At 44.8% G+C, this 25,948-nt stretch overlaps 1 protein-coding gene across 3 annotated transcripts in view; it reads left to right on the top strand.

Moving 5' to 3' along the window:
* RYR2 (ryanodine receptor 2) overlaps positions 1 to 25,948 on the top strand; it is an 830,565-nt gene that overhangs the window by 39,934 nt on the left and 764,683 nt on the right. The window lies entirely within an intron of this gene.

Raw genomic sequence — 25,948 nt, forward strand, 5'->3', positions numbered from 1 at the left:
TTCCTTTAACTCATATTTGAAAATGTATTTCCAACTCAGATAGGGTGGAAGAAAGAATAGCCATTTATTTCCAGATACTGTTTCATGCCTTTGGAGTACGCGTATTATTATTGGAAATCCTTTTTTGTTCAGCCTGGTACTAGTTCACATGTGTCGCTAAGAGGTAGTGAGTCAGTGAGAAGTGACCAGAAAACCACACAAGTTTTAAGACATCAGCTACTAAGAATGAATTGAACTGAAACGGAGGCTTATCTGTGACTTCACGTTTTATCTTCAACATCCCTCAGGAGTACAGGGAAATCCACACTTACTTTTAGCAAATAGAATTACATGCTGTCTTGTTAAGAAATGGGAAAAATTAAGCAGTCTAAGCTAGTTTAGAAAATTAATTCACATTCTTTTGAGCTAATCCCAGTGTATTCCATCTGATGTTGAAATGCATAATGCAAATGTAAAACTTCAGCTGATACGACTGTGTAATGAATTTTCGAGTAATCTCTGGTATTTCAGAAGGTTGTTATTAGTCACATAGATGGGAGATGAGTTTCTAAGGTTGGTGTGGCAGACACAGTAATGGCCTCTCAATGATGTCTGTGTCCTAATCCCTGGAACCTGGGAATATGTTACCTTAAGTGGCAGATGGAGATGTGAGGATCTTAAGATACGAAGATTATCCTGAATTATATGGTGGGCCCATTGTACTCACAAGGGTCTTTATATGAGGGAAGCAGCATGTTCAGGGTCAGAGGAAATGTGACGATGGAAGCAGAAGTCACGGAGAGAGAGTTGAAGATGCCGTGGTGCTTGAGGACGTCCAGGAACCAACAGAGTTTGCCTCACGGTCTCCAGAAGGAAGACAGCCCTGCAGACCCATTTTAGACTTCTGATGTTGGAAATTATAAGATAGTAAATCTGCCTTTATGTTTGTAGTCATTATAGAAAATAAGTGCAATTGGCTATGGGAAAACCATATTTTTGACGCGCATATTTAGTGCAGTCTGTTTTATTGGTTTCAGGCTTGGTTTACCCTTGGTTATAAATGACCGAATGTCCTCCTGATCTCCAAGTGAAGTATAGTCCAGGATTGGAGTTTTGAGGGTGAAAATTCAATTGCAGAAAACTCATGGAGAGACTTTTTTTACTTGGCCAAATGTTTCAAGGGGAAGTTTCAGTTTTGATAAAGGGCAGTGTGAAAATTAAAGGTTTTCTTTAATTTTCTTCAGGAGCTCCTGCGTCCCAGTTACAATGGACTTGAGAGCATTGCGTTACCAAATTTAGTATTTTATAGTAAGTTAAACCAGTTAAATGAAGATTGTGTACTGGTGTTTAATCTCAGGATTTATTTTTGGGAAAACCTTCACATAACGTTTATAGACAGTAAGAGTTTGGAGAAGCAGCATTGTTATTCTGGAGGAAGTCAACAATATGAGATTGAATTAAATTGTTAACTTTGAAAATACGGCTTGGGAAATACACTGAATAGAAACCGTCTGGAATCAAATACCTGTGTTAACTATGGGGACACTGTGAACATCTAGAAAAACAGTTGGCAGCTATTGTAGTATGAACTTCACCATCAGGCATGTTGTTTCTGGATTCAGACGGAGGGATGGGAACCTTCTCTTGTATAGTGTCCAGTGGGGTTAAGCCCCTCTAGGAGACAGCTCACCCTTAGGAGGGTGCTAGTCTCAAATCCCTGGTGATCTGGACTCAAAAACGTACCCCAGGGACTGTTCTCAGACCTGTTCTTTAAATCCTAAAACCATGGCTAACCCGGAGCTCCTACTTTTCCTTCTTCTGAGTCTTATACTTGTCTGTTAAGTTTTAAGCACTGGCCTGTGCTGCCCCATGTGGTAGCCACTAGACAGAGTGTTGCTAAGCCAAAGGGGCCCTGGAAAGCAGAAAGCACAGCTTTTGATGCCAGGATTCTTGGTTATGGACTATGGAGAGAAGAGCAGAGAGTCAACAGGAGATGCATTAAAAATAGAGGTATGTTTTGATGGCCATATATTCTTTTCTTTCTTTTGTTCTGTTTCTCTCTTAGCTCTTTTTGGTCTTGCTCTGACATATCGTTACAGCTGGAATGACAATTACCTGATCAGAATATACTGGAGCACCTTTATAACAACCGATTTGAGGGGAATGGAGTCTTTGCAGAAAAGAGGCACCATCAGATTTGTTGCGTAACGAGCTGTGGTCTGTCCTTCCTGGGTTAATAATGGGTTGGCGTTAACCTGGTGGGAGTGTGGAGTGTTGGTAAGGTCACATAACAGAATGTAAAAGTGAGTCAGAATATCCTTAGGCAGAATCCAAATGGCCTTTTAATATTTCCTTAGTAAAGAATGTTTGTTTCCTTGAGCAAGAACTTGCACCATCTTCTCAGCCTTTGCACGCCCTCCCTAGCGTCCGCATACGCTGTCCTGACATATGAAACGCCACCCCTTTGAAACCGTATTATTTTAAAATATATGTAAAAATTCTTCAAAGAACACTATATAGATAAAAGTCTTAATCATGATTTCAAAAACCTAGTTCAAATCTTGCTTCCTTCTAAACAATATCTTGGTTGAATCCTGCTGTGGCAAACTTCCCCTCTCCCCTCTGCTTGCAGAACCTTCTTTGCTTTGCTCAGAGCAACAGTGCAGGGGTGTGTTTGGGCGCCCTGTGATGCGCTGTCCACAGAACTCCCTGTGCAGATGGGAGTGTCTTATATTTGCACCATCCCAGACTGTGAGGGATATGTAGCTATTAAGTGCTTGAAATGTGGTTAGCTTCACCAAGGAGCTGAATTTTAATTAACTTAAATATTTATTTATTTATTTATTTATTCAGATGCAGACTCCCATTCTGTCTCCCAGGCTGGTCTTGAGCTTCTGGCCTTCTAGGGATCCTCCCACCTCAGCTTTCCAAGTAGCTGGGAATTCAGGCATGAGCCGCTGAGCCTGGCAATGGAAACAGTCAGCTGAGGCTGATGGTGCCATGTTGGGCAGAGGACAGTCCTGCTCTGTAAGATCACTTGAACAGAGCAGAGAACCAGAGCTGACGACCCGAGGGGAGACCCCCGGAGAGATGTGTAATGTCTTTGGATTGGACATAACCTCAGGAGCTAGTAGTGATGGGGGTGGGGGTGGGGGAAGAGCTAAGAAGAGAGGGAGACTTTCAGAAAAACTTCAGAATGTAAACTAGAGAGCGTGGGCTTCATTCATGACATGGAGCGGCCCGGGCAGTCACCTGGGAGAGAAATGACAGTGTGAGAGATGAAGGCCAGGCTATGTGCGGTGGTTCATGCCTGTAATCCCAGCACCAAGAATTTGAGAACAGCCTGGGCAACATAGACCTTGTCTCAAAAAAAAAAAGAAAAAGAAAAAGACAGCCCAGAGAGACAAGGATGTGAGCAATAGTCCCAGGGGGTTTCCTTAGGTCCGTGTTGACCCAACACTGGCCACAGGTGGTGGGGAGAGAGCAGTTTTGTCCCTGAGGACTTAGGGTTTGTTTCCTGAGGACCATAGGCTCTGGGGAAAGTGCTCCGCCTTGGCTTGGGGATGGAAGAGGAAATAAGGGTGTGTGTGGGGTTAGGAGAGGTGGAGGGACTAGAAGTTGGACCCTAATGAGCAGCCCAGCCTAGGCAATAGTGAGACCCTATCTCTACAAAAAAAGTTAAAAATTAGCCGGGCCTAGTGCACACTCCTGTATGTAGTTCCACTTACTCGGGGGGCTGAGGCAAGAGGATCACTTGAGCCCAGGAGCTGGAGGCTGCAGTGAGCTGTGATGATGCCACTGCATTCCAGCGTGAGCAGCAGAGCAAAAGGAAAGGAAAAAAAAGGAAAGGCAAAAATAAAAGAGCAGCCAGAGCTTTGGCAGGCGTGGGATCCCAGTGGCCAGAGAGAGTTATCGATTCTTTTGTCCAGGGAAGTTAGCAGCGACAGTTGTCCTGTAACTGAGATATAACCCGTGTGTGGCCTGTGTTTCCTGGGGTTCTTCTCAGGCCACCTGGTTCTTCTCAGGCCACCTAGCTGACTGAGCGAGGCAAACCACAGCCGGAGTGGTGCAGCAGCTGGGTGTGGGTAGAGCAGCCACCGGGGAGCAGTAGTCCTGCGTGTTTGGAGGGTGGATTCTCGGGACTTCAAGTGGTGGCAGCAGATGGCGGGGCCGCCCGGAGTATAGGCCAAGGGAGCCTCTCCTTAGAAAGGCCGGGGGGCAGGAGGCAGCCAGTCTGCCCTGCTTCCCTAATTCCTCCATGTCCACCTCTGTACAGATACGCCTTTTCAGATGGGGTGTTCTGAAAAGGGAAATCCACTGAAGGGAGGAAATCAACATACAGCCTAAATGTACTTAGTTTGCTGTATAGAGCAACCCACTGGAAAATTCTTTTGTTATTGCAAATAGTTGCCACCTAATTTATCGGTTCTGTGGGGGCTCAGTTGTACTCTGATCATACTTCTCTCTTTAGGATCTGTAAATGCTGTTTAACTGCGTACCACTGGAGCACTCACTTCCACGACAGAGGCTTTGGTGGCAGAGCTGTGTGGCATTGTTCTGACATAGGCAGTCTGGAAGTTTCTGGGAGACTGTGTTCCCATGCACTTACGGAAAGTATAGCAATTCACTGGGACCATGCCTTAAAGTACCTCTGAATGTGAAAGGATTATTTATCATAATTTTAGCAGACTGCAGCAGGAGTGTAGAAAGCTCTTTCTCACTCAAGGGAATTGCCCGCGAGAGGCAAGTGACAGAGCATCTGCCTGTCCTCCCCAGGCTGTGACTGGAGATCAAGGGGCTACTTAGCGTTCCATCTGTGGGGAACACTTTGCACCTGTGAGGCTTTGGGAACTGCTACCAGCCAGCCGTCTCTGTTTCTGTGGGGTACAGGCAGCTGGGGAGAAGTCATAGCCAAGGAGACCAATCAGAAAACAAGGTGGCAGGAATAGCGTGTGATAAGCTCTCATTTTATGGCTCAGTATTGCTCGGTCAACAGCTCAGGCAAGAGGAATCTGCAGAGAGAGAGAGATACCAGCTGGGAGTAGATGTGTGGTTGACCTTGAAGTCTGGGCCTTCCAGGGAGGGGGGACAGCACAAACCCTGAGACAGCTAGGTCCTACTGGAATAGTTTTCCTTTCACATGCAGAGATCGGAGTCTCCAAATAAATTATTTTGAAGAACTGGATTTATAAACTATCATAAGAAGATGGTAAAGCTCATGGCCCCTGGGATCCTGAAAATTATTTGGTGTTTTCAAAGACTTTCACAGTCCTGGATTTATGGGAAGGAGGACTAAAAACCGTATTTGACAGTCTCTTCCTTCAACAGAAAGGAGCTGATGTTAAGCAGTGCCCTGTTTCAAATACTTTCCACTGAAGAAAGCGTGCCCTTCGGAGTCCAATTGCCAGCCTGGGAAATCTCGCCCTGGGCTTGTTTTGTTTTGGGATTGAATCATGTGGAACTCATTTTTTTTTTTTTTTAGTTTTTGTTATTATACTCAAGATATTCTTTCTTCCTTATTTTTAAATTGTGAATTTTTTTTTTTTGGTTTTCTTTTAAACAGAAATTTATACTTCTCATTTATTGTTCCTGTGAAAGTACTTTCTTTTTTCTTTCTTTCTTTTTTTTTTTTTTTGTAGAGGCAGAATCTCACTCTATCGCCCTCAGTAGAGTGCTGTGACATCACAGCTCACAGTAACCTCCAGCTCTTAGGCCTAGGCCATTCTCTGCCTCAGCCTCCCGAGCAGCTGGGACTACAGGCGCCTACCACAATGCCCGGCTATTTTTTTTTTGTGGCAGTTTGGCTGGGGCTGGGTTTGAACCCGCCACCCTTGGTATATGGGGCCGGCGCCCTACTCACTGAGCCATACCGCCGAAAGTACTTTCTTTATAGCAATATGTGGAGGATAACAAGACTTGAAACTTCAAACGGAGACCGCATTGTTTTGAGTTCTAACTTTCCTGAGGAGCTTTGCCTCTGGCTATGGAATATACATTGGTATCTTGTTTTCCTGACCCAGTAATGGTATCTCCAATAGTGTTGACTTTTATGCTGGTCATTCCACCATCTGTAACCTAATTCAGGAAAACAAAAAAATTCAAAGATACTTAATTATAAAATAAAGGCTGCTCAAGAGTTTACCACTTGAACAAAAGATGAACGTTCCCCAAGAGTACAAACTGAGCTCCCCTGACATAAACCTGTCTTCCGTGACATAGTTGCTGGAGGTCAGTAACTCGTGCCCACTTTAAATCTGCGGAGATATATTCAAGGCCTTTCTCCTAAACTATATTGAATTACAAGTCCCCATTCCCTGAAGGAAGTGGCATGGAAGCCCACATCTTCTGTTGCACTTGTGAGTTTAGTTTATTTTAGTCTTGCCTGTTTGTTCAAAACCTTACTAAAATTGGGCTTGACTAATGGCCTTTTTAAAATTGGGTTGATTTTAGCTTGACTGTGTGTGTGTGTGTGTTTTTTCTTAACCTCTGGCTCATACTCCAACTAGTATGATTCAAGTATTCCAGAGCAGTGAGGGATCCAAACTGTGTCCCGTAGGTAGATAAATAAATAGAGAGTGGAATTCTTTAGAGCTGCCAGACTGACCTTTTCCATCAGCCACTAAACACTCTTAAAAATGGTACAGAGATCTCAGGCCTTGAGTGAAGAGGGGGAAAAACCGAGATATTTCAGTTAAAAGATACAGGAGCCTAGATCTTGTTTGTTCATTCTTGTGTGTTAATTTTTAATAAGGAAGTGAACCCCAGATGACAGAACTGATTTTCTTTTATTAGGTGACTGTTGACATCTCTTCCATTACTTAAATCGGGTTAAATAAAAAAGAATGATGCTCTATAAGTCTGACCTCTGAATCTCTGGTGTGTTTACAAATATTTCTACTTAATACCTATTTCTGTTTCTCTGACATCCTCATGACACCATTTTCCAGCATCAAAGGCAAATATATAATGCAATGAAGGCAACTTTAAATTTGTTTTTGGGGGGGACAGGGAGGATATAGGCTTAAGTAAAGGAATCCATTTCACCTTTTCTGGGAATTTATTTTTTAAGACAAAGTATAATTATATTCCATGCCCATCCCATACCAGTGATATTAGCTGTCCCCATCAGTATCACCCACAGGGATCGGGTGGGGGAAGAAATCAGCCCTTACATCCTGTGATCTCTTGATGACCCACCCCCCTGACCCAAACTCCTCCCACAAGGCCCCACCTCCAATGCTGGGGATCGAATTTCAGCCAGTCCATACACCCTGTCCAAGAGAATGTCCCCAATCCTGCTGGCCTTTGTGCCACAGTAGTTTTCTTGGTGCACATTTGTAGATAAATATGTTAGGTCTTGATTTGAATTTCAAATTGAATTTCCTTTACCATTTTGTTTATGAAAATGTATACCTTAAAATTTTTATGCCTGAAGACAGATATCAAGATTGACTCTGATAATCTCTTTTACTCCCTGCTCATTTCCCATAGGAATGGTAAAAATTTATTTATTCACATGTGAAAATGGTAACTGAGACCTTGAACATGGAGAAAATGTAGAAAGTTACACAGTGCAGGGGCCAGTGATCCAATATTTATTGGTTGATTTGTTGATTTCAATTTCTTCTCCAGCTTTATTGAGGTATAATTGACGTGTTAGTTTGTTTTGCATAGCTGTAAAGGAAATATCAGAGGCTGGGTAGTTTGTAAGGAATATAAGTTCGTTTGGCTCACAGTTCTGCAGACTGTGAGCCTGGTGCCTGGTGCCAGCAGCGTCTGCTTCTAGTGAGGGTTTCAGGGAGCTTCCAGTCAAGGTGGAAGGCAAAGTGGGAGCAGGTGTGACACATGCTGAGCAAGGCATCTAGAGAGGGAGGAGGCGGTGCCAGGCTCTTTGAAATAACTGGCTCTCCTGTGCACTGCCAAAGTGTGAGAATTCAGACATTCTGGCGGGGGGGGGCACCAAAACATTCTCTAGGGATCCGCCCCCATGACTCGAACTCCTCCCCCAGGCCCTGCCTCCAGCATCAGATTTCAACATGAGGTTTGGAGAGGGCAAAAATACCGTATCAATTGAAAAATAAATGTAAATATTCAAAGTGTTCATGTGATATTTTGATATTGTGAAATGATTACCACACTCAAGCTAATTAATATCCATCACCTCACATAGTTACCTTTTTTTTTTTTTGGTATGTGGGTGGTGAGAACACTTAAGATCACCCATCTTAGCAGATTTTGAGTGTACAATCCAATTTTATTAACATGTTATATTATTCACAATAGGCAAGATACGGAAAGAAGCTGAGCAACTAACGATGGCTGAGTGGATAAAGAAAATGTGGTACGCACACAGAATGGAATACTACTCAGCCTTAACAGAGAAGGACGTCTTGTTACTTGTGATGACGTGGATAAACTTGGAGGGCATGATGCTAACTGAAACCAGCCAGGCACAGAAAGACAAATACTGCATGATCTTACTTACATGCAGAATCTGAAAAAAGTCAAAGTCACAGTAGCAGAGAGTAGAATGGTGGTTTGCCAGGGGTTGGGGAGATGTTGTTCGAAGGGTACAAAGTTTCAGTTGTTACAGGAGGAATAAATTCTGGAGATCTAATGATTCTGTTTGGACTGAGAGAAAATAATTTGGCCAGGACCTGAGACAACCTCTCCCCATGGGCCCATCTCAGCCATCTCTGCCCCTGAGTCACAGGGTAGGTGACCCATTGTGGGTAATGGGAGCTGAAAACCACCACACTGCTCCTCTGCACGGCTGTGTGGCCATGTCACCCCTTACCTCCAATGAATTAATGGGCTTAACAATCATCTTTTAACAATGAGAAAGTAGGGAGAACATAAAAAAAAATCCAGGAATGCCAATATGAATATAACTAAAATATTTAGCCCGGTTGGTCTTCAGAAGTGGACATCATCTTGGTGTTGTGGGACTGCAGAGGGCATGCCAGCCTTGGTGGCTTCCTTTACGGCTCTTTGCCAGGCATGCCAGCCTTGGTGGCTTCCTTTACGGCTCTTTGCCATTGGTTGCAAGAAAAATCCTAGGAGAGAACATAAATATATTGAAGATAAAGTAAACATGAAAAATCATATGCTCTACCAGGAAATTAGTATCACATGCCCTAGGGTGGAGCAAAATAAACTTTTTTTGTTCTGAAAAACTACACTTTGAAACAAAAATTTAGCTGGTTATTGTGGAGGGGAAAGGAAGGAAGAGGTGAGTATTGAATTCCGGACACTATTCTAAGTATTTACTCACTTAAATCTTCCCCCAAACAATATCAAGGTGGAGTGGCCCTGGAGCATGCTCTCAAGCTCCACAGAATTCTAGCTCCTGTCAAGGTCAAGGTCAAGGTCAAGGTCACCGTCCCACTCTACTCTACCTGGGCCCTTCCCGCTGCCCTTGCAAACTCAGGTGAGAAATGAGTTATTTTGCATTTTTTTTTAAAAGTCTTCTTTGGGGGTACGCTTGAAGCTTTTTAAAAACACATAATAAAGAATAAGAGAGCTGGAAGATGGTATAAAAATAATAAAAAAGAAAGTGGGGAAGGAAATAGAAGAGTCTTTCCTTTCATCCATACATTATTTGTTGAGTCCTGTGCGCATGGGCCTGGGCCTTCATGGAGTTCCTGATCTGGAATTTATATTTAAATTTTGTGTGTTTTTTTTTTTTTTTTTTTCCTGTGCCTAGGCTGAGTGCAGTGGTGTGCTCACAGCTCACTGCAGTCTTGAACTCCTGGGCTCAGAGAACCTCCCACCTTAGTTTCCCAGGTAGCTGGGACAACAGGCACATGCTGTCATGTCTGGCTAACTTTTTAATTTTTTTTTTGTAGAGACAAGGGTCTTGCTGTGTTGCCCAGACTGGTCTTGAACTCCTAGCCCCAAGCAGTCCTCTCAGCTTGGCCTCTCAAAGCCACTGGGACTACTCTACACTTTGAATTCTGGTGCGCAGACTGAGACTGCGTTTGGTGTCTGATCAGAGCGGCAGTGACTTAGTGCTCAGAGCCAGTGACTTAGTGCTTCGTGTGCTTGGGATTCCTGGGGTTTTCCAGAGTCAGCCATGGATTCTTATCTTTTTGTACCAGTTCCGAGGGGTTTCTCTGAAGTTATCCTGGCCCCAGAGATACTCACTCATGCCACCTTTTCTTCCCTGGTCTCTTTTATTCTATCTGTAGCTGCCCCACAGTCTGTCCTCGGCCCGGTTTGATCCTCCCTGTCCTGCCTGGCTGGTCATGACGTGATTGTGAGGATAGCTTGTCTTTGCTGCCTCGCTTCGTAAGCTGACAGATGCATCTGCTGGGGGCCTTCAGCTGCAGGGCTGTGTCATGGGCCAGTCTTTTGGGGTCTGAAGGCTTCTCTGTCTGGCCTGCCTCCTGCCTCGTGATGGCTCTGCTGTCTGTCTGAGGGACACCCCGCCTTTTTAGCTTATTGGCAGAGCCGGGATGAGTTAGAGGTCCTGGCTCTGCTGTTAAGCAAGTTCAGACACTTGACTCTGGCCATTTTGTTCTCTTAGATTGAGCCTTTGCCTTGGATGCCTCCAGGGAAATTAGCTGCCGCATTTCAGCTGCTGCTTTTTGTAAGTTAAAAAAAAACCTCACAAGCAAAACCTTTTGTTTTTGGTACAGGCACAATAGTACTCAATCTCACCTTCAGTAAGGGGAGCAATCTCCTTAGATCAGCAGATTTTTGTTTTTATGGTGCAGGGAACACTCTTCATCAGTATTGGTTTCTGCTCTTCATCCTGTAAGTTAATCAGCCAATTAAATGATATGTATTGGAGATATACCAGTTTCTAGAGATGGTTGGAAGCAAACCCATGCACATATTTTTGCTTTTGCTCTTGTGAGAGTAAGACCTTCTTCTTCTGCACGTGTTTTGAGTTTGTTTAAAGCACACGCACAACAGAAGAGGTTAATTAATAGTATAAGGCAGAACCTGTTAAGTGCCACATGGGTGGCAGACAGTTTTACAAGCATCACCCAAACCTTTATTGGTACAAAAGCAAAAGCAGGCAACCTCGTTGTTAGGTGAGGAGTTATTGCCCCACAACGCAGGAAAGTCTTTCAAAAAATCATACAGAAATGAATGCACTTTTCATCTCTATTTCCGTTTTGTACTTTCTAAGCCAATCAGCTACTTAATATTTAAGTATTTCTTCATCCTAATCCAAAGTAGGAGAAGAAAAGAGATCATTCCTTTGTTTATGATTTCAATTTTGTTTAAAGTGTATACATAAAAGATGGGTTAAGAAAATAGGGGATATTAAATGGGTACCTGAGGGATAGAGGGTGTTATAGGAATCCTGAGGGCTGCAGTAGTGCGAGAAGGCTTTGCAGTAGATTGGGGCTGAAATGGCCCCTAAAGATGGCCAGAATTTAGGTAGGAAGACGTGAGACAGGACAGACGGGTGGTGGGGAATGCCCAAAGGGAACAGGGTAGATCATTGTACCTGGAGGTGAGGGTTTGTTTAGGGGAGAGGGGAGATCAAAAATGTATCTCTGCCACCACCTGCTACCCTGTGCGCATACACATATAAAATTTACCATCATAACCATTTTTAGTATACAGTTCAGTAGTGCTAAGTTTATTTTTTATTTATTTATTTTTTTTAGAGACAGAGTCTGACTCTGTTGCCCTTGGTAGAGTGCTGTGGCATCACAGCTCACAGCAACCTCCAGTTCTTGGGCTTAGGTGATTCTCTTGCCTCAGCCTCCTGAGTAGCTGGGACTACAGGTGCCTGCCACAACGCCCGGCTATTTTTTGTTGCAATTCTCATTGCTCTTCTCTCTGAGAGCTTCTATGACTCTCCAGGCTGTCACTGGGCCCTGGTCAGTGGCCATTGTTTCAGCTGGCCAGGCTGGGTCAAACCCGCCACCCTTGTTATATGGGGCTGGCGCCTACTCAGTGAGCCACAGGCTGCCCAACAGATCTCCAGAACTTTTTCATCTTGTAAAACTGAAACTCTGTATCCATTAAACAATGGAAACAATTGGTGTTTTTTTTGGAGCACAGAGGTACTTTCTAGGGCAGTAGAACCAGGACCCCAAGCTTGGATATTGTAGGACCTTGTAGCTGGGATTGTGGATGCAGGTGGGAGCTGAGAGGCTCCAAGATAAATGTATCCATTGGAAATTGTGCTTAAAGTTAGTAGACATTATTTTGTAAAAAATGTATTTTGGACATGCAGGGCCTGAACTGTGCCCTATGTTTGGAGACCTCACTGTGGTGTGCAAACCTCCTACAGCAGCAGCTTTCAAGGTCAGTACCTGCTTTCCCTGCTCCCTGCTGCCCAGGGCACCCAGCCTGACCTTAGCACAAATAATCCTACTATGGCCTGGCACTTTGAACCTGGACTAGGCAATGTGAGGAACAGGGGACAGGGTAGAGCTAATGCGGGTATTGGGGCTGTGTCATCCTAACTGCTCGCATTTGTACCTGGGCCGTGGGCATTCTGGCCACCAGCTTCCAGGCTACATTCTCCCATCTTCCTATCAGAACGCTGTGAGTACCTGTCAGTGTTCCTGCTCAGCTGGTTTCTGTTGCTTGCAACCAGGGACTCTGACTGGCTCTTTCGTCTGGTGTCCCTCTGTGGTCACTGTGCCTTCATTAGCATCATCCCACGATGAGGGTCCTGGGGGGATTCTTGGTCTCTTTGGCCATAACCTCACCTTCACTGCAGATGCGTTATTTGGGCGCCTTGTCATTTTCCCCCAAGACGAGTTAGGGGCTTCTCTCTCCAGCCTATCTCCCGCCATGTTGGTTGTTACAGGCCCAGAGGAAGGAGCAATAATCTATCATCCCTGGAAGGTGCTTGACTTTGGCTTGGACTCGTGGGAATTGCCTGGCATTCCCACTGGAGCACCTTTGGTGCTGGGAAGCAAGCATCCCTCAGTAGTGAGCAGATCCAGCAGTCCCTTTCATTGGTGCCCTGGCAGTGAGGTTTCCTCCCTCCAGCACCTCCTCCCGCCCGCCCCAGCTGCCATCTTCCTAAACATCCACTCTGCTCTCAGCCCCTGCTGCCCTCCCATCTACAGGACAAAGCCAGCTCAGCATTTCCCCTGCACCTTCACCTTGTCCTGCTCCTGCCCAGTTGAGTTACCAACCCCATTGCTTAGATGTGCTGTGCCTCTTACAGTGTTGTGGCTTTGTAAGTTCTGTTCCCTTTCTTTCTTTGTCTCACAAATTCTGCTGGTTCATGAGCCATCTCTCCTCTCTGAGAGCTTCTGTGACTCTCCAAGCTGTCACTGGGCCCTGGTTAGTGGCCATCAAAGGGCTACTTTACTGCAAACCTTACTGCAGGTTTGGCTGCATGTTAGCAGGGAAAGAATCACATCTTAATCTACAGGCCAGGCTTTCGGCACAGGGCCTGTGTGTGGCAGGCCCTCAACACGTGTGTGCTATCGTGGGATGGACATTCAAGCAGAGTGATTTGTGCCTGGATGATAATGGCCGTGAAAGGTTCACCACATTTCCTTCTCCCCAGAGGCCTCCTCCAAAGGTCTAGCTCATGCTGGGAATTTGAGGCATTCCTGCAGCCTTTCGGGAGAAATTTCAGTGCAGAAGGGCCTTCTGGACCCTCACAAATAAGGGCTGTTGCTCATAGCTTGTGACTTGTTCCTCTGCCTGACATACGATTCTCAGTTCTGGCAAACACAGTTCGGTGAACCCTGACCTAGCCCAGCTGCCTTCTTCTCCTTGTGTTTGGGGAAGATTCAGTGGGTGTTGGGCACTTGCTGTGTTCCAAGCACTATTCTAGGTGGCTGAGATCCACTGTGAAATAAACATAGCTCATGGGGCTGAGACTCTGGCGGGGTGGACCTGATCAAAAACAAACATTTATTGAATTGCACTGCGTGTTGGCAGGTCCTACGGACTGTGGGTGGGGGGCGAGGATAGAACCGGACAAGGGAGTTGAAGGAGGGAAGGAGTGGTGGTTTTAAATGTAGGAATCAGAGTGGGTTTTCTCTAGGTGGTGGCAGTTGAGACGTGATGGAGGCGTGAGAGTGAGTTCAGGGGCTTCTGTGCTGAGGGAGCAGCCTGTGTGAACACCTCGTGAGGAGCATGCCTGCAGACTCAGTTCAGGACAGAGGGCAGGGAGTCCAGAAGGGCAGCTGGAGGGCTGGCCCTGTGGAGCAGGCCTTGAACTCTACTGATAGGACCAGGCTCTTGCTGTTAGCCCTGGGGAGTCATCTTAGGGCTGTGAGTTGAGGGGTAATTAGTTCTGATTTTCATTTTAAAAGGACGAGTCTGGGCACTGAACTGAGAATAGATGGTGCCAGGTAAGGAGGTGGGCAAGGAGGCCAGTTGCCCTGTGCCTTCTCTGGCTGTGCTGCAGGTAGCACCCAGTTGGCTTGCAAGGCCCTTGATGTATTATGGACACAGAGCCAGCAGGATTTCCTCATGAGGGAAAAGAAGGTGACAAATATCATCCCAAGGTTTCTGGCAGGTAGATGGCGTGTCCATCAATGAAGATGGATCAGACCTGGTGAGAGTGAGGATTAGGAGTTCGATTTTGGAAATGTGGAGGTTTTTGACATCAGGTGGAGACGTTGGGAGGTGGTTAGGATGGGATTCCAGGAGAGGCAGAAACTTGTACGTGAGGAAGAGGATTTGTCAATGTGTTATGTATACACAGAACATACATAGGGTGCATAATGCCTTAGACTGGGTGGCTTGTCAACAACAGACATTTCTTTCTCACAGTTCAGGGGGCTGGGCGGTCCAAGATCAAGGAGCTGGCGGATTTGGCATCTGGGGAGGGCCTGCCTGTGGGTTCCTAGATGGCTATCTTCTAGCTGTGTGGTCACAAGGTTGAAGAGACAGAGGAGATCTCTGAACCCTTTAGAGGGACACTAACCCCATTCATGACCTGATCCCCTCCCAAAGGCCTCACCTTCTCCTGGCATCACACTGGCAGTTAAGATTTCAACCCCCAGTTGGGTTTTTTTTGGTGGAGAGGGTACACCCACATCAGTCTGTAGCACATAGGGAGGTTAATTTGGACTAAGGAATCTAAGATCATATGGAGGAAGTGAAAGTTTCGAGGACTGAAGATGGATGAATCAATGAAAGCCGTGTAAGCATTATTATGTTTAATAAAGTAACAGACCAGCACATCAGATAATAGCATCAAAATATCAATGACAGCATGTTGTGTACATTAACTTAGAAGTTATGGATGCTATGTTAGGAACCCCGCTTGTGATTCCTTGCTCATTGGAACATATTGTAGGATCTCACTTCCTTGCTGTTTTCGTTTTTCTGAGATGCATATATGCTAACCATACTCTGTTTCAGGTAACCAATGTCAACTGCTTCCAAATTCTGGCTCAGAGACCATGACTTCCATTTCCAATATATTGCCCTGGAGTTCACACAGGCTCTGGTGTGGCTGCAGAGGTAGAGGAAATCTGGGTACTTGAGGTGGGTGATGCTGTGGGAAGTCCCCGTCCCCAGTCCCAGTGCTGTGCGGTCTCAGTTCTGCCAAGGCCCCCCTGCAGGGCATGGCACCTCCCTCCTTCCGGGCTTCCCCAGGGCTTTACCCTCCTTAATCTTCCTTTATCGTTCTAGTGGCATTATTGAAAGACCTCTATTCCTTTGCAGGGTCTGCTTTATCTCTGGGTAAAAAGGTTCCAGTCTTGAGCTCAAGGTTTTTCTAATTTTCCCCTGTGGGAGTAATTAGAACTAAACCTCTGACGGTGCTGGAAACCTCTGTGGAAGGTGGTTCATCTCTACTCCAACTTTGCATAATAGAGAACTCTAGACTAGAATATTCTTTGGGGCAGTGTTGCACACATTTTCCTGGTGGTAAGAATCTCTTGGGCTCCTTGCCTGAGCGACAGGTACTGATTTAGACTTACTGACCCAGAACCTCCAGAAGGAGCCTGGACTTGAGGGTGGTTAGACCACATCTGTTGGAGTTATCTGTGGGGGCCTGGTATGTGATACGTCTGTTTCCTGCTCAGTTCTGAATGAGCAGAGAAAAAACAATGACTAGGACAAATGGGAGGTCAAAATGTCCTAATTGAGGCTTGGCTGGAGGATGACGTGTGAAGTCAGTTAGCCCAGGAGGCCTGCTAATTGAATTCCTGGAATGAGGCTCAGGTGCTGACGGAAGCCTCCCTGGGAGCAGGGCCTCTGGGGCAGCTGCAGAACCTCTCAGCCTGCCCTGCGGGAGCTTTTAACTAAAACGGAGAAGGCAGAGCTGAGCTGAGCAGTGTCCTGGGATTCTTCCAAATCTGTTGGTCAGACAAGGTGCTTTGGGAGGAGAGAGGCTGAGAGAAGGCAGGTGGGTGGGGGAATCTCTCCTCCCAGTAATAAGGAGTGAGGAATAGCGCCCCCCTTTATACACCCCAGGCGATGTTGTGCATGATTAGGAAAATCTGGGCAGTAGGTCTTAGGGAGGTCTTACTAGATCTTAGGAAGCCTACGGTATCGTCTCCTTGAGATTCTTACCCATGCTTTGCCTTTTCACGGTCTGTGTCCCCGAGCTAGCTGAGTTGCTGCATTTCAGGGAACTGGCTCCTAAGAATGGCTGTGGGTGTGGTTAGATGAGGATCCAGCTGATTCCCATCTTGGAGGGTGCTGCGCTGTAAGAACAAGGGCAAGTGGATTTGATTCCACCATCGAGGCTTGTGATTCCTGCCTCTCTCTGTGTGTACAAGTGTGTTTCACAGGATAACCAGGGAAGACCTAACCGTAACTGTGCTTATAGATGTATGTATGTATGAAATATATCTGCTTACCTTTTATTTTGAAATCATTATAGATTCTTAGGAGGCTGTAAAGAAATGTACAGGGAAGTCCCATATGCCCCTTTAATTTACATTTTTTTGAAATTGAGAAGTATAATTTTAGGAGATGGAAAGCCTTTTTTTGATGATGAAAAGGGACTTTTAATTTCTCTACAATGCTGCAAGGTTTCTTAAAATTTCATGTTAATACGAGGGTACAGATGTTTAGGTTATATGCCTTTCTTTTTAAGTTGGCAAAGAACATGTGGTTAAATTCAGGCATGGAGTTACTCAGAGAGAAAATTGCCTTGAGAAGGAAGATTTTCTGCATTGATTTTTGCCTGTGATGTTAGCTGTATGTTTTGGAAAATCTAAAAGCAGTATCTGGCTATCTGTGCCTCACGTTCCTGAAACTACCAGCATGTGGGGCTGTTGATTCTGCAGTGGGCCTCTGTGATGGGCCTGGGTCATGGGAGGCACCTGTGGGCTGAGGATGGTGCTTGGGCAGTGTCTCCTCCTGGCAGTGCCTGGCAGCAGGGGTGCAAAACGACTGATTTGAGAAATTAAAAAAAAATATATATGTGCTAGGATAATTAAGGGAAATGGAGAAAGTTAGGGGATTGGCAGCCCAGCTACTCAGGTTTTTCAGGGAAGATAACCTCTGCGAGGGCTTTTTTTTGCTTTAAATGTTGTCTTCAGCAATGTTTTTTTGAGTACGTGACCCGGCTTTGAGCACTGAGAGACTTGCCTAAAATAACAGGTGTCAGAGCTTGGTCACAAGACAGACACGCAGGCCAGTAAGATGTTGTCAGCTGCACCTCTTTATGCTAAGACATTCCAACCCCCCATACCCCCCCGCCCTCTTTTCAGTGGTAGAAATGTTGGATTGTGCTATAGCCTATATTATACTATTTTCCTTGTACAGTGATAGGGCCGATACACAAGACGTCTTGCCTTTCTAACCTTGACTCCCCTAACTTGACTCAAGTTTAGTTCTCAAACTTGAGTGAGCATCAGAGTCTGCTAGAGGGCTTGTTAGGATGCAGCTTGCTGGGCCCTGGCTTCAGAGTTTCTGATGGGTGGGCCTGAGGTGGGGCCTGTGGATGGGCGTTTCTGATTGGTGGGCCTGAGGCGTGCGGGGGTGGGGGGGGGTCGGGGGGGGGTCTGCAGATGGGAGTTTCTGATTGGTGGGCCAGAGGCAGGGCCTGCGGACGGGCGTTTCTGATTGGTGAGCCTGAGGCGGGGCCTGCGGATGGGCGTTTCTGCCGAGTTGAAGGGTGAGGCTGATGCTACCCAGCCAGGAACCAGGCTGTGAGAACTGCTGTTCTAGGCAAAGCCGGCAGATTTGTCTCCGGTAGGCGCACACCTGCCACCTTCCCAGGTAACAGTGTTCCTTTACTGCTACGCTGTGTCTTCCCAGCTTCGTTGCTCCCTCAGGGAGCCAATGCCCTGGACCGGTTGTGGACGAAAACATTCAGTTCCATTAATTCGAGCTGCGCCGTCTGATTCCGCATCAACTAACCTTTGCATATTTCTGGTGTACCAGCCACTGTGCTTCAAGGCGCTCGAACTTATTTAATCTTCACTGCCACCTTGCGAGGTCAATTTTGACGTCCCCTTTTATTGAGACTCAAGAGTTCAATGACATTTATCAATGTCAAACATGATGCTGGGTCTCAAATTCACGGCTCCTGGTGCTGGGCCCACTGTTCTTCCCTCTAGATTGAGAATCCTTCTCAAGAGCATTGTTGGGTCCTATGTGAGGATGCTTGGGGGTTCAACTGAATGAATGAATGAATGTTTGGCAAAATTTTTGACAATGCTATATCAGCCTGCTAGAAAAGAGGACAGATTTTTCTGATAGGGGGATGGTCATACCACCGTGGTGAGTCATTTGTAGATTGCCTCTTCCACCTGTTATATTTTGCTCTTTCTGTCAGATGTAGTAGAGGGTGGAGACGTTTTTGCATTTGTTTCTGAGAGCAAGTGATTGTAATGCATTCCTTCTCCCTTCTGACTTCCCACAATGCCCTTGGTGGGTGGCTGAGAATTGAAAGGTCAAGGGTACCGGGCATTACATGGAGGATGTGGCCGGTGGGGAGATTTGAGGAGACGTGCACATTTGAAGTCCTGAGCATGAAGCGTGCTGGGATGGGAAATGGAAAAGGAAAATATCAGAGGGAACACTCTGCTGTCCTTGGATTGCCTTTAGTTTTTGTTCAGTTTTTTGCCTATACTGTTAGAGTAACAGAAAGCTCTGGAATCTGGAGGGCAGATGAACCTGGCTGGCTCACGTTCTGTTCTGCCTCCAGAGAGCTCTAGTGTAGAAAGGACCATGGGCCGGTTGTAGGATTGGATCTTTCTGAGTCTAGAAAACTGTCAGAGGAATGAAATGCAATTAATAAATTATATGGAGTACTGTGGTGAGCTCCACAAAATCGGGGACCTTGTCTGTTTGGAACCCTCTGGCATCCTGCGCCCCACCCAGCATCGGTCAGACACCCAGTCAGGGGGTGGGTGAGTGGACCCCAGAGGGTGGTTGGAGGAGTAAATGAGATGACATGTGAAAAGAGGCAAGTAAGAAAGTGCCCCTTATGACACTCAATATTTTGCTCCTTCCCCCCTTTTTATCTATTTTTAAAGTTTGATTTGCCTTATAGTTCCCATTTTTGTTTACCTTTTCCATTAAAGAAACTTTTTCCCAGCCTATACCTTAGGCTGGGAGGAGAGCTCCTACCTTATCTCTTTTTGCTAAGCTGCAACATGAAACAAACAAAATTATCTATTGGTTCTCTCCTTTCAGACAAATTTCTGTCTGGAACAGAATAGAGAACCAAGAGATGAATCCAGCTACTTACCGTTATTTAATCTTTGACAAGCCAATTAAAAACATTCAGTGGGGAAAAGATTCCCTATTTAACAAATGGTGCTGGGTGAACTGGCTGGCAACCTGTAGAAGACTGAAACTGGACCCACACCTCTCACCATTAACCAAGATAGACTCTCACTGGATTAAAGATTTAAACCTAAGACATGAAACTATAAAAATACTAGAAGAGAGTGTAGGGAAAACCCTTGAAGAAATTGGGTTGGGCGAGTTTTTTATGAGAAGGACCCCCCGGGCAATTGAAGCAGCTTCAAAAATACACTATTGGGACTTGATCAAACTAAAAAGCTTCTGCACAGCCAAGAACACAGTAAGTAAAGCAAGCAAACAGCCCTCAGAATGGGAGAAGATATTTGCAGGTTATGTCTCCGACAAAGGTTTAATAACCAGAATCCACAGAGAACTCAAACGCATTAGCAAGAAAAAAACAAGGGATCCCATCGCAGGCTGGGCAAGGGACTTGAAGAGAAACTTCTCTGAAGAAGACAGGCGCATGGCCTTCAGACATATGAAAAAATGCTCATCATCTTTAATCATCAGAGAAATGCAAATCAAAACTACTTTGAGATATCATCTAACTCCAGTGAGACTAGCCTATATCACAAAATCCCAAGACCAGAGATGTTGGCGTAGATGTGGAGAAAAGGGAACACTTTTGCACTGCTGGTGGGAATGCAAATTAATACATTCCTTTTGGAAAGAGATATGGAGAACACTTAGAGATCTAAAGATAGATCTGCCATTCAATCCTGTAATCCCCCTACTGGGCATATACCCAGAAGACCAAAAATCACACCATAACAAAGATATCTGTATCAGAATATTTACTGCAGCCCTATTCATAATTGCTAAGTCATGGAAAAAGCCCAAGTGCCCATCGATCCACGAATGGATTAATAAATTGTGGTATATGTACACCATGGAATATTATGCAGCCTTAAAGAAAGATGGAGACTTTACCTCTTTCATGTTCACATGGATGGAGCTGGAACATATTCTTCTTATAAAGTGTCTCAAGAATGGAAGAAAAAGTACCCTATGTACTCACCCTTATTATGAAACTAATGTAGGACCTTCACATGAAAGCTATAACCCAGTTACAACCTAAGAATAGAGAGAAAGGGGAAAGGGAGGGGAGGGAGGAGGGATGGAGGGGGAAGGAGGGAGATTAATGGGATTACACCTGTGGTGCATCTTACAAGGGTATATGTGAATCCTAGTAAATGTGGAATGTAAAGGTCTTAGCAAAATAACTAAGAAAATGCTAAAAAAGCTATGTTAACTAATATGATGAAAATGTGTCAAACGATCTATGAACCAAGTGTATGGTGCCCCACGATCATACTAATGTACACAGCTATAATAAAAATAAAATAAAATAAAAATGACTTAACGTTCTCTTCCTCTGATACAGTGCCCACCTTTCCAGCCCACATATAGTAATAATAATAGTTTTATGTTTGTGGGGATCCACATTTGTTTGATTTATCTCCCCATGAGGCTGTAAGCCTCTAGGAATGGGGATTATGATTCTTCTTGACTTTTAAAATAACAACTGAGTTTCTGGCTCATATTTAGTTTATGTTCCATTGTGTAATTTGCTGTCGGCCTTGTGTTTAGCTGGTTTATCCTTAATCCTGTATCTTGGTTGTTTGCTTTTTTATCCCTAAGTGCCCTACCTTGCAGAGCCTCAGTGTTATACAAATATTTATTAAATAAGTTTCACAGAATCTCACCAGGGGCTCTGTTCACATGTCCCAACAGTATACTCTTCCTTCCCCCTTTCTGCATTCTAGACGTGATTCTGAGGAAGAATGGAGAACAATCCCCTGCTCTGTAGCTACAAATGATTCATTTATTATAAGCTCTGGAAGTGGGCTTTCCCCTTCTATCTCACCATAGGGTATTTTTAGCCTCCCTGTTATAGGACTCTGTCCTGTGGTCCTTTAAGTGTGTGCCTGATCTCTGGAGGTCAGAATCATGTTGTATTCATTTGTGCAACCCACAGCCCCTTGCCCAGTTCGCAGCCTGGAGTGGGCATTTCATAAATGTGTGTGGAGTGGAATAATGGAATTTGGATTGCCATGGGATAGTGTAGAGCATCCACATAGCCACTGTGGGAGAAGAGACAACCAGAATTTTGCAGCAAAGGGGCTCAGAGAGCAGAAGGTGGAATTCAGTAGGTTCAACCTACTGACTAGGAGAGAGATGAATTTCAATCACATTTAAAAAAAAACACTTCAGATTGTATTATTTTAAAAGGTCATATGAGAATACAAGTCTTGTGTTGCTCTGCTAGTTAAATGCTCTTTCATTATTGAAGCGAGGGAAATGAAGAACGCAGTGAGGCTGTCGACTTAGGCAGAACAGGTGGCCTTGGCATGACCCTGCTCCCAGTGTGCACACAACTCGCCTCTTCCCTTTTAGCTGTTTGCCCAAATGGCACATGGTAAACTGGATATTTCTTTATAAAGGGGGCAGATACTTTTATTTCATAAAAATACCGGTGTCACTGGGAAAAATAATGATCCAAGTGATATAAATTTACATCAAATAGTATGGAAGTCATTTGTTTTGCCTTTTGGTTAGATATTTTCATGGGGATTAGAGAGTGGACAAAGGTAAAAAAGTCAGATATTCCCCAGGACAGACCAAACCCGGTCATTATTACTAGGACTGACCCAGATGCTACCAATTCTTTTCCATATTACCTATAAAAACTCTGTTAAATTTAATATATGAAATACCTTTTCTCTAAGATTTTTAGGTATGGCAAATAATTTTAGATAGAAAGGTCTTTGATTAATAAGACATTCTACCACATTTAAAGCTTTCAAAAGTGATGAAATAGAAATGACACCTTCACTTTTAGCAAATGATACTGAATTAGAGAAGTCTATTTTGCAGAATGTCATAGTACAGAGTGAAATGTTTGCATTTGGACACATTATAACTTGGGCATTGTTAGAAACTTGGAAATAGACTTAAAGCTGCTTCTTTTCCATTCACATCATTCTGGGAAGTTCTTCTAGAATTTGTATTCTTGAGGGAAAGCCTAAGGTGGATAGAACATTACTCCCTTGAGAAATGTATGTTTAGGAAAATAATGAGGTAAGGGGCAGTAGCCCAGAGGCCACAATCGGACTGTCTGGCTCCAAATAACAGTCCCACCACCTTTTAACTAGCAGAGTGACTTCAGGCAAGCCACCCAACATTTCTGAGCGTTGGTTGCTTCTTCATCTGTAAAATGGGACTGGGAGTAGTATCTGCTCTGTAGGGTTACTGAGAAGATTGCTTGAGTCCGTATAGGTGAAGACCTATGTCATAAGCAGAATATGATGACTAATCCTGTAATTAACTGTGGACTCCATTGTTGGAGAGAGAATCCAGGAAATTGGGAGGGGCCAGGTAGTTACTACCAAGAATATGACTTGAGGGAGCCTCCCAGACTTTGAGATCCAAATTCAAAGGAGGAGGGCCAGGGAACAGTCAGAAGGGAAGTGAAGTGAGGACATCATTTTCCTCTACCCCAGGTTGTCCTATGAGCTCCGTTGGGAAAGGCAGCAGTTGGATTCTGGAGACCACATCCTCCTTGAGAGTACACCATCCTAGAGAACACGCCTTCTGGGAGACCCCTCCCTCCTTGAGGCCATGCCCCTGGAGACCACACCCTCCCTGAGCCACACCCTCCTAGAGACTGCTCCCTTTTTGTGACCCCACCCTCCTAGAGACCCCACCCTCCTAGAGACCCAGCTTTCCTGGAGACCACACCCCCAGAGACCACACCTTCCAGGAGACAGTGCTTCCTTCCAGGGGTCTTGCCCTCCTGGAAGCCACCCCTTGTTCTGGGGTCGGTTGGCAGCCCCTGCTCGTGAGGGTGGGCTCCTTCTTCCCTGACACCATCCATTCCCCTGGAAGTATGGGTCTTTGACAGGCTTGGAGGAAGATCCCTCTTCCCTCTCCACAAGTCTCATTCCTGGAAACCCTCAGGAACCCCAGCTCAGCTTGACTCCAACACAAAGGAATACCCCAGGGGGTTTGAAAAGAAACTATAGGTGGTGTTTTGTGAAGCCTTTTTTTTTTTAGAACGTGTGATAGAAGTTTTTTCTTGTGAGAAACAGAGTGCTCTCCTTGGAAATGACCTCTATTTGATTTTTGTGGTAATTACTGCTAAAGACAGAGGTTCATTTTCACACAGAAAATGTGAAGACCTCAGCTTTGATTTCAAAAATGAGGCGTGAGGATCTTGTATCTCTGGTGAGAACAATCTTATTGGCCTTAGTGCTTTTATGGGTGTGAAGTGTTACTCTTCAAAAACTGCAACATTAACTGAATAAAATCTGAAACTTTGCTCCAAAGTTTTCATTTTTTAACCAAGTTTACTTACTCTGGATAGGAAGATGGAGCGCAATGTTGATGTTAACACATTGCCCTATTTGGTTTGAGTGCATCTTTGATTCCTTGTGTTTTCTCGTCCCTGGCTGAAGTATGAAAGAATGTGTGGACCCATAGGAAAGAGGAGAACACTATGAGGGGCCTTAATAGAGTCTAAAGGGGATTTTGGGTGACATTATGATATCAAATTTCTAAAGTAGCTTCTGTTTAGGAATTATAATTCTATTCGAGTGAGTTTGCCAGCCTTCTCTGTTGATCTTCACCAATCTCTGCAGGGAAGGGAAAGCGGGTGTCATCCTGTCCTTGTGCAGAAGAAGGGGATCCAGGCTGGAGGACTTGTTCAATCACTTACCCACCTTGCATGGACTTTTGTCACCCAAGGGGAGCAGAGACACATAGGTGGGCGATTTCTTCTTGCCCTTTCATGAGGGACTTACTCTGTGCCAGAAACTGTGTTCAGACATTGGCAAGTCACTGCTGGCCAAGATCCGTTGCCTGCCCTCCAGGAGGTTCTGGTCTCATGGAGGAGGTAGACATAAAAGGAGGCAGATGCTCTAGTTAAGTTAAGGTTCTCCAGGGAAACAGAACCAATATAACATATGTAATACCCTGTTTCCCCGAAAATAAGACAGCGTCTTATTTTAAGGTGTGCTCCCAAAGATGCGCTAGGTCTTATTTTCAGGGGACGTCTTATCTTTCCTGTGAGTAGGTCTTATTTTCGGGGAAACAGGGTATGTAATTTATGATTTGTTATATTTATAAATATTACGAATAATTGGCTTATGTGATTATAGAGGTGGAGAAGTCTCATGATCTATCCTTTTGAAAGCTGGAGACCTAAGAAACCTGGTGGTATAATTCAATTTGAGCATGCAGGCCTGAGGACCAGGGGAGCTGATGGTATCAATCCTAGTCCAAGAGCAGATGTCCCAGCAAGGAAAAGAAAAAGGGACAAATTTCTCCTCCTGCATTTTGTTCTACTGAGACCCACCCACATGATGGAGGGCAGTGTACCGAGTATAACAATCTAGAGCAGTGTTTTTCAACCTTATTTTAATCTCACAGCACATTTGAACTAATAGTTAAACTTCCACAGCACACTTAAAATTGTTGATCCAAAAAAAAAGAGTTAAAAAATATACTTACTGTGCTTTGAACTTCTTTTGAAAATAATTTAATTAATAATCTTTAAAAATTTTCAAGGCACTCTGCCTATAGGGAGACTTTGTCCACCCTTTCTTTGTGTTTCCACGAGGCAGGCTGCCTTCTAGACAACTTATAACATTGCATTCTGCTGAGTGTCTGCTTATCTGTAACTCTGACCCTTTAGAGTGGGAGCTCCTTGAAGCCATGGACTATTTTATCAATTTCTCTGTCTCTTCAGTGCCTCCACATGTAAAGTCTCACTTCAAAATAAATAAGAACATGATTAACAAGAAAAAAAAAATTTCAAGGCACACCTAAAATCCTCTTGCTGCACGCGGGTTGGAAATCACTGATCTAGAGGCTGATTTCATGTGGAAACACCCTCACAGACAGACACACCCAGCAATGTTTAATCTGGGCACCCCAGAACCCAGTCCCGTTGACATGTAGAATTAACTGTTACACTGGTGAGCAAATGGACAGACCAGTGAGGGCTAACCTGGGCGTGTGCGAATTAAGGAAGGCTTGCATCACAGGAAGCTGTGTCTCAAAGGGCAAGTAGAAGTTTCTCAAATAAGGTGGTGAAGAGAAGGAAGAAAGACTAGCAAGTGCGAGAGTGGAGAGAGTAAATTAGGAGAAAATTTTAGAAAACAGTGAAAAGTCTAGGCCAGTTTAGTAAGAACATGTACTGTTTGGGTGTGTTGGGGAGATGGCGAGAGTGGGATTAGGGCTAAATCACAGAAGAGTCTACTGCTATGAGAGGTTCCGACCCAATTCTCTAGGCAGTGGAGGT

Source organism: Nycticebus coucang, chromosome 10, assembly GCF_027406575.1.
Source record: "Nycticebus coucang isolate mNycCou1 chromosome 10, mNycCou1.pri, whole genome shotgun sequence".
NCBI classification, from domain to species: Eukaryota; Metazoa; Chordata; class Mammalia; order Primates; family Lorisidae; genus Nycticebus; species Nycticebus coucang.